The sequence below is a fragment of the Gossypium hirsutum genome, chromosome A04, assembly GCF_007990345.1.
Source record: "Gossypium hirsutum isolate 1008001.06 chromosome A04, Gossypium_hirsutum_v2.1, whole genome shotgun sequence".
NCBI lineage: Eukaryota > Viridiplantae > Streptophyta > Magnoliopsida > Malvales > Malvaceae > Gossypium > Gossypium hirsutum.
Genome location: NC_053427.1, coordinates 80,501,700 through 80,511,238, shown reverse-complemented (window position 1 = coordinate 80,511,238; position 9,539 = coordinate 80,501,700). Strand labels below are relative to the sequence as shown.

Below are 9,539 nucleotides of genomic sequence, written 5' to 3'. Positions count from 1 at the left end.
GCAAGGAATCATAAAACTCCCTAGATCTTTTAGTTTGTTGGGTAGTTTATTTTGGAGAATAGCCAAGCAAACTACATTCAGCTCCACATGCGACGCCTCGTCCAACTTCCGCTTATTTGCTAAAAGCTCCTTTAAAAATTTCATTGCGTTTGGCATCTGCGATAGAGCTTCAATAAACGGTAAGTTAATATGTAATTTTTTTAAGAGTTTAAAGAATTTACCAAATTGTTCATCTGAGCGGTCTTTCCTTGTCGCGTTGGGGTACGGCACATGAGATTTATATTCGACAGTCACTGGTTTGTTTTTATTATAATCTACCTCACATTTACCTTTGCTTACCACCGTTTCTTGCCTCGGTTCTGGCTCGAGTTCAACAAATCCTTCTTCATTTTGAACATTAATCGCGTTGAGCTGTTCCCTTGGGTTAGGTTCAGTATTACTTGGCAAGCTACCTTGTGGTCATTCAAAGATTAGTTTAGAAAGCTGGCCTATCTGAGTTTCGAGCCCTTGGATTGACGCTTGTTGATTTTTAAGTGCTGTTTCAGTGTTCTGAAAGTGGGTTTCTGACACCGAGATAAACTTTGTGAGCATCTCTTCAAGGTTCGGCTTCTTTTCCTATTGATAAGGTGGCTGTTGGTAGCCCGGAGGTGGTCGCTGATTTCATTGGCCTCCCCATGAGAAATTGGGGTAGTTCTTCCAACCTGCATTATAAGTGTTACTATATGGATTGTTTTGAGGTCGAGGGTTATTACCCAAGTAATTTAATTGCTTGTTATCCATGTTGTGGCCATAAGGTTGGTATTCCGAATAACTTGTTCCACCTCCACTTGCTTCGCACTGTATTACTGAGTGAACATGTGAAGAACTAAGAAAACCATCAATTTTTTTTATTCTAGAGTTCTACCTGATTAAAAAGCATAGTGACTAAATTGACGTTATAAACACCGGTTGTTTTTGTTGGCTTTGTCCTCATAACTTGCCACTGATAGTTATTCAGTGACATCTCCTCTATGAACTCATAAGCATCTTCAGGTGTTTTATTGTTGATGTTTCCACCAGCAGCTGCGTCAACCATTTGCTGAGTCGAAGGATTCAGGCCATTATAGAATGTTTGAACCTAAAGCCAAAGCGGTAACCCATGGTGAGGGCACCTTCTCAAAAGGTCCTTGTATCTCTCACATGCATCGTAGAGTGTTTCTAAATCCATTTGCACAAAAGAAGAGATACCATTACGTAATTTAACCATTTTAGCCGGCGAAAAATATTTTAGTAAAAATTTTTCGATCATTTGTTCCTAAGTAGTAATTGACCCTCATGGTAAATAGTTCAACCAATATTTAGCCTTGTTCCTCAATGAAAAGGAAAACAACCGAAGACGTATGGCATCATCAGAAACGCCATTGATTTTAAATGTATCGCATAATTCCAAAAAGTTTGCTAAGTGAGCGTTGGGATCTTTATCCTACAAACCATCAAACTGAACAAATTGTTGTATCATTTGAATTGTGTTAGGTTTCAGTTTAAAAGTATTTACAGCTACAGCAGGTCTAACTATGCTCGATTCAGTTCCTGTTAAAGAAGGTTTAACATAATCATACATAGTGCGTGGAGCAAGATTTTGATTAGCCGCAATTGCAGGAGATAGTTGATTGCCTTGGTTTTCAGCCATCTCTTCGGTTGGGGGTTAAGTATCATCCTCTTGCTCGTTCTCTGTGTATCTTAAGCTTCGCCTTATTTCTCTTTGGTTTCTGCGAACTGTGAGATCGATTTTTTCGTCAAAAAGTTGTGGCCCTGACAGGTTTCTTCTAGTCATAAACTATAAAAATCTGCCAGAAGAAAGAAAAAGAAAATTAGTAAATTAGAATAAAATTAAAAATAAAATTAGATTGCAAGAAAAATAAATGGATAAAGTAATAAAAATTGAATGTTCCTAATATTTTAGTTCCCAGGCAACGACGCCAAAAAAATTGATCGCTTAATTTTGTGACAGGTTTTAAATATTTATAATTAATCGTTCTTGAAACTAACTATTATCGTGATGTAGGCAAGTGTACCTATCGAACAGTAGTATAGTTTTAGCAAGACCGAATTGTCGAACCCAAAGGAACTAAAAGTACTAGTAATGACTGTTTTTTAATTATCTAGACTAAGAATAATGGGGTTTTGTTTTAACAAACTAATTATCTAAACTAAGAACTCACAGAGAATAGAATTGGGGAATTGCTTTTGGGAAAATCAATTGAATTAAGACAATACCTAAGGAAAAATCTACCTAGACTGTACTTGTTATTCTGGCTCCGAATCGGACGATTTATTCATTTAACTTGTTCCGTAGAGATCCCTAAGTTATGTTATTATCCCTATTCAAGACTAATAACGTCTAATCCCTCGATTGAATAATTGGGACATTTCTCTAATTAACACCCTAGGGTTGCTTTAACTCGATCTATGGATTCCCCTTATTAGGTTTCACCCTAATCCGGCAAAATCTTATCACCCTATATCTAGGCAGACAATCAACTCCGCTTAATTATGACAAATTTACTCTTAGACAGGGTCTATTCCTCCTCTGAATAAGAGCTTATCTAGAATCAGTATCCTGGGATATCAAAACAAGAATTAAGAACACATAATTAAGAGCAAGTTAAATATTTACCATACAATTCAGAAAATAATAACAAGATTCATCTTAGGTTTCATTCCCCTTAGGTATTTAGGGAATTTAGTTCATAGCTAAATAAGAAAACATCTCAGAATAATAAAGAATACAAAACATAAAGAAAACCTAAAACTCTTGAAGGAGAATTGAGGAGATATCTTTAGTCTTCATGATGAATCCGACTTTTTAGATGAATTAATCGGCTTCCTTGGAGTAATTCCTTACTCCCTATTCTGTGTGTCCCCTTTCTTCCTCCTCTAGGGTGTATTTATAGGCTTTAGAATGCCTAAGAGCCTTCAAAATTAGCCTTTTCCGAATTAGACTCAACTTGGGCTAGGTAGGGACATGCCTGTGTACGATTACTTCAGGCCGTGTTCGAGCCTGTTAGAATGGCACAGGCGTGTGTTTCTACCCGTGTGAGTAATGCTTCGATTTTGCTAGATTGACACGGCCGTGTGGGATGCCCATGTGAGGGAGTCCAGGCTGTTTTGATTTCGTACTTTGGCCCGTTTCTCGTTCCTTTCACCCTCCTATGCTCTCCTAAGTATAAAACATGAAATTAAAGCATTAGGAGCATCAAATTCACTAATTCTAAGGAAAAATCATCCAAAAAATGCGTTAAGCATAGGGTAAAAATATGTATAAATTACTGTTTGTCACATACCAACAATAATGTCCAGAGTATCTCTTTCCTATTGACGACATGCAGCATAAACAAGAGCAGGCTGCCTCACCTCAGTCTGTCCAGCACCTCAGCCCGGTGCTCTTTGTCCACGGCCCATATCGTTACCACTCCTAGCCTGTCCACGACCTCTCCATGGCTACTGTGCTACCTTCTGTGGCTGTACAATACCAGTACCCTGAGCTTCCATCTAATCAGCCCTCAACGGACACTCCCTAATATGGTGATCCATGATCTAAACCTCAGGTACGCTTCAGTCCTCCTCCAACATTCGCCCTGATGACGTCTACCACAATCGGCACATGGCTACAGTCCAGCAGCAATAACAGGGGGCCCAGCTCGAATCGGCCCATCAAATCTGGCCTTTTTCTTAAGCCTCTGTATAGTACTCGAGGGCTCCGAAACCCTCTTGTTCTTACCTCCCTCTCTGTCACGGTTTTGGTGCTCAGTACGCTTAACCTCCTCGGCAATATTCGCCTTCTCAAGCAGTGAAGAAAAATCACGCTCCCTCTGCAGAGCTATCAGGACTCTCAAATTATCCTTGAGGATATCCTCAAAGCGGATACATCGCTTATACTTAGCCACTACCATACCTCGCGCATAGCGGCTCAATCGTAGGAATTCGGCCTCATACTCAGCCACAGATCGATCTCCCTGAATAAGATTTAGGAACTCCCTCCTACAAACATCCACGTAGCTCGCCCCCACATATTTTCCCTGGAAAGCAGTCTTAAAGAACTCCCAGGTCAGATGATCGGGCTAAGTGCCTTTCTTAATAGTCAGCCACCATTGGTAAGCCTCATCACGTAGTAGCGAAACTGCACCCTTTAATTTCTGCTCAGGAGTACAATCCAGATCGTCCAAAATCTACTCCGTGGGCTTAATCCAGTATTCATCCATATTAGGGGCGACTCCCATGACACCCCTGAAAAGCTCAGCTCTATTGGGCCCGAGTCATTCTGTAACCGACCATCAGCCTACAGATCTAGTATTGGTCTCAGCAACCCTCTCTAATATTCTTAACATAGCTTAGGACAATGCTTCGTCCCCAGCCATGAGATCTTGAGACCCAATCTTAGTGGCAGGTGACATCAGCGTCTCACTCGTCTCCAAATTCGGTATACTACCCAGGGAGGAGGACTCAGTTTGAACCCCTCTACAGCCTCTACCTCGGCCTCTGGTACCTCGTCTGTGGATACCTGGTGCACTCATGACTAATTGAATTTATCTGTATTACAAATTTTATGAATCAATTACGGTTTTAGTATTTATTAGCAGATGATTTGTGTAACAGTTTCAATAATTCAGAGTGATTTTCGTAAATCGCATTATCTATCAGTTTTGCTACAGTCTCAATATACATTAACTAGAGTGTTTTTACAGTATACAACCTACAGTAGTTTCAAAATCTACTATCTATAGTATTTTCAGTTTAAACTTGTCACAGTTTTAGAAAACTTACAAGATCGGCGCCAGAGACTCGGTGTACCACACACTAAGTCAAATCATTTCAAATCATCTGAAAATCAGTTATTAAAACCAAATTTTAAAACCCAAATCCATAGCCAAATTTTGCAACATGACTCTGATACCACTAAATATAACGCCCCAGACCCGACCTAAACATTATGGTCAAATCTGGTGATGTCACATGGAATGGAATTTTGAAAACTAATTTATTACGATAAAACTGTGTTCGTTTGTTACTTTTGTTGATTTCAAAAATCTCTTACCCATCTAGTCGATTGTTTTAAAATATATTTCGTTGTGAAAGCTTTAGCAGTCATTTATTTTAAAAATAGTTCATTTTATGGAAAACCTTGGTTATTAGAAAAATCTGTATTTTGTTAAGTTTGAAGTTGTAAGTCCATAAAAGCAGTTAAAATTTCCAAAGTTAAAGCAAAACAGTCCATAAAGTCCAACTACATAAAAATACCCCATAATCAATAAAAGCATAAACGAGAGTAAGGCAGTATAAATACGTGTGGCCATAGTCGAGTCCTCCACCGCACCGAACCATCAGGTCTGGGGATTACCTATAATGTTAAAACAAAAGGGAGTGAGTTTACGTCAACTCAGTGTGTAATCCCCACAAAAAAATACATACAGTCAATCACAATCAAACAGTCAAATGCAGTCTGGGCCTAAACCTATTTCAGTCTCAGTAGCAGTTCAGGCCTTAGCCCATTTCAGTTCAATGTCGGATATGCATAGGGGCTTTAGCCCATCACAATAACAGTAATGCTAACAGTATCAGCGAATAGAGTCCTACTTAACCAGCCTCTACACACCATCTCTGTCGAACCCTACACTCCATGTGCGTATTAAATCAACCCACCCATCCCTAGACTCTAGGTGGTATCGAATACGGCACAAGACAGTAGTTTGCAGCTGAGCTGCCAGTACATTAGGCTTAAGAGCCTTTCAGCACACTTCCTTCAAATAAAATCAACCCAACCCCATGCAATGCAACATTTAATGGAATATCATGCTATCACAGATCTATCAGATACACACACAGTTCAATATACATACTTTTATATATAGCATGCTCGTTACACCTTTCACATAGTCAATTTCACACATATAAGGGTCCAAGTAATGCTTACCGACCCTACGGAAGGTTTACAGTCGACTTGGGCGACCCGTGCCACCTTAACAAACATTTCAGTGAGAATGGGCTCACATGCCTATGTGGCCGTGTGAATCACACTGCCTAGCCCAGAATCTTACACGCCTGTGTAGACTACTCGTATGGTCCCACACGCCTATGTGGCCCACACAGCCCAACTTAGTCTGGCTCGTGTGTCGCACATGGCCAACCTAGCCATTACACGGTCGTGTCGTACGCGCATGGCCTGGCCTCGTACAACATTCGCCTGGGTTCCATACACGGCCTACCACACGAGCGACCACATGCTTATGTGGTGTCGACAGTGAGGTTTTCGGCTTTCGCCAAAGCCTCATTTTTTATTCAATCGAGTATACACCTAGTTTCAATTGAAGCTTAAACAATCCTTGAGCACTCCAGAACCTATAATCGACAATGCCAAAGCCCAAATTCAACAAAAAGACAAACTAAACAGGAAATATTTTTCCAACGAAACCTTAGAATGTCAAAAAGTAAACTCGGTCACTTACCGACAACAAACTAAATCTCTATCGTTCAAATCTCTGCAGAAGCACTAGCCATTGCTTGATCTTTACCTAATCCAAAAGAACTAAAATCAACCCTGTATCAGAAATCCAACTATGGAACGATGAAATAGAAATAAAGTAGTACTTACCGAATGAGCGAATCTAATAGTTGAACAAAAAGGAAGCAAAACAGAAACCAAAAGAGTAGAAGAAGGAAACAAGGAAAAATTTGGCAGGAAGGGGAAAAACAGACGTCAGAAAGATGGAGAGATTTTTTGGAAAAAGATATGGATTAAAATTCAATCCCCACTAAAGCACAATCCCTAAATTTCCTCCCCTTAATTCCACTACTCAGAATTCATGTTTGACTAAAACTGTCTCAGTCAAACAAGCAAAAATAAACTCCTACACTCGCGCAAGGATTCGAACACAAGACCCTCTGCAAACTTACACTCCACTTAACCACCAGACCAGCAGGCCCATTCAGATATGATTTTACAAATAATTAAATATAAGCCCACTACTCAAGTATTAGGCTTAACTCAGAAAAATACCAAATTTTTCCAAATGCAAAACTTGAACTTCGGACCTCCCACACACACCCAAAACACTTAACCACCGAAGCAGATACAGATTTGTGTCACATTTTAACAGAATCAAAAATAAAATTTTGGGGCGTTAGAGCCTTAGTGCTCTTGTTTAACTTTTGTTATTATGTATGCTTAGTAGTACTTCCGAACATTCACCAAGCTTGTTTGAGCTTAAACTCTTTATCTAAATCCTACAGATAAATAGTGCATTCAGGGAGTGTGAAGTGGCAAGGAAGTGATCCGTACAAGGCTATGTGGTTAAGTATGTTTTATGGTTTTGAACTTTAAGAATAAAAGCAATGTGGGATATTTTTGTTAGAATTAGATTTTCTTATTGCTGCAAATGATTTTAAGTTTTGATTTGTGGGTTATTTTCTTATGGTTTATAGATGATGTTTATTGGATTATAAGTTAGGAAATTGAAGCATGAACATTTTCGGAATACTAGATATAAGCTTGGTTGAGTTAAGTATTATTTGTATATTAAGTAGGAACATTGCTTCAAGCACAAAATATATTTTAACTTATGAATTTTTAGCAAATTAGATAGAAGTATCGATACTCTAGACCAAAGTATCAATACCTTGCCAAATGGAAAGTTTTCAAAAATTGGAAATAACCAAGTTTGGTATTGATACACAAATACTAGTATCAATACTAATAATAAAAATACCAATACCTCTACAAGGTATCGATAAAATATTTTGAACCAAATTTGGGAGAGAGCTAAAATGGTATTTATATGTACTTTAGTATTGATACCTAACACATAAATAATGATACCTACTTGTCTGGTATTGATACTTATGTTGGGTTTCAATTTTTTTTCAAAATGGTCCTTATTTTTCGAATAAATCTATTTCTATTGTCACCTAAAAGTTTAATTAGTGATGATTTCATCTTTAACGGTTAATTGTGATAACAATTGTACTTATTTGTTATTGTCTATGTATCTGTATAAGTTCCAAAAGTTGTTGTAGCATCCTATAACTTTGGTCCATCAACCGAACCGAGTGAGAGGTGTTACATTAAAGTCTAGTAAGCACTTATAATTAGACCCAATACATGAAGGGCCCAATTTGCTTCACATAAACATGTAAGGGGTGACAACACTAATAGAAATGGGAAGGTGTGCCCCCTTCTAGTTAGACTAGAAGATTGTTTTTTTTATTAAATAAATCTTACTTATGCTATTCTTATTTAACCAAGATTCTCCTATCCCTCCCTATAAATAGATAACACTGGTTGAGCTATTAACATAAGTTTTTTTTATACATAAGTTTCATATATTGTTATTCTACTAGAAAGTAGTGGGAATTTATTTTCTAAAAAAAATTTTATTTTCTGGAAATTACAATTTCTATCGCTTTTTATATGAGAGAATTACTTTCAGTATTAAATCATTTCTTGTTATGTGTTTGGTTTGTGTTGCTTGAGCACACACTCGACATAATTCGAGATACGAGGATAATAGAGAAATTCGTTCTATTGAAACCCAGGAACAATACACATCCTCTTTGTACAAAGCACAAGTATTTTTCAAGAAAAAGTTTATTACTATAAATATCACAAACTAGTTCGGTTTTCAAAATTTTAAATTTCAGCCATGATTGGAAATTGTTTCTTAAACCGGATTTTTCCAACATAAACATATTCAAGTTAAATAAAAAATCAAAGTTCAATTTAAAACCCTAACATAGGTTCAAAATACAAATAAAATTTACAAATTCCAAATTCAATCTAAGTATTTGTATACATGTCAAGATTTTAATACCAATGGCAACCAAAATAAATGAATTGCAACCTCAAGACTTGAATGGTGATGCGATGCTCCCAAGCCAAAATCCAAAAATTTTTGGGAAGTTCTCAACCTACTCATTTAAGCAACTAGCACGTGAGCTCAGTAAGCATACAATGATAAACCTATTTTTCTTATTCCTTATTAGTGTTAAGCCCTTTAAAAGTTATTATTATGGAGTTCACTAATATCACATTTTAGTGTTACTAATGAATTCATTTCTTGTTATCAAATTATAGGGCTCAACTTACATATTAATAATTTATTAGTCGAGCACATTATGAAGTACAGATAAATGACTTTTATGTAGTGCTAGAATGGTCTTTTTAATCACACATATGTCCAATTTTTATTAGAGTTCGTTTAACATAGTTACACATAAGTTCTTTCCTTTTATAGCCAAATGTTTATAGGCTTCATTTAGGAGTTATACATTACACTTTTGTTTCCTTTATTAGGAGAATAAGTTTTAGAATTTTAGTTCTCGTAATTTTTACTTACGGACTTTATGCTTATATAATAGTCCATAGTTTTTCCTTTATTAAGGAACATTTTATCTATCATCTTAATTTACTCAAGACAAAAATCCAATTATACTACAATTAATTAGAACATATATCATGTCATATTCTTTATTTGTTTACTCATTTATTCAATTTCTTTTTCATTTAT

General features: G+C 37.0%; 1 non-coding gene across 1 annotated transcript; it reads left to right on the top strand.

Moving 5' to 3' along the window:
• The first annotated feature begins 1,133 nt into the window (after positions 1-1,133).
• On the top strand, positions 1,134-1,240 carry LOC121228680 (small nucleolar RNA R71). Its single transcript, XR_005926255.1, has one exon. It is a non-coding gene; the product is annotated as a small nucleolar RNA R71 (small nucleolar RNA).
• The last annotated feature ends 8,299 nt before the right edge of the window (positions 1,241-9,539 follow it).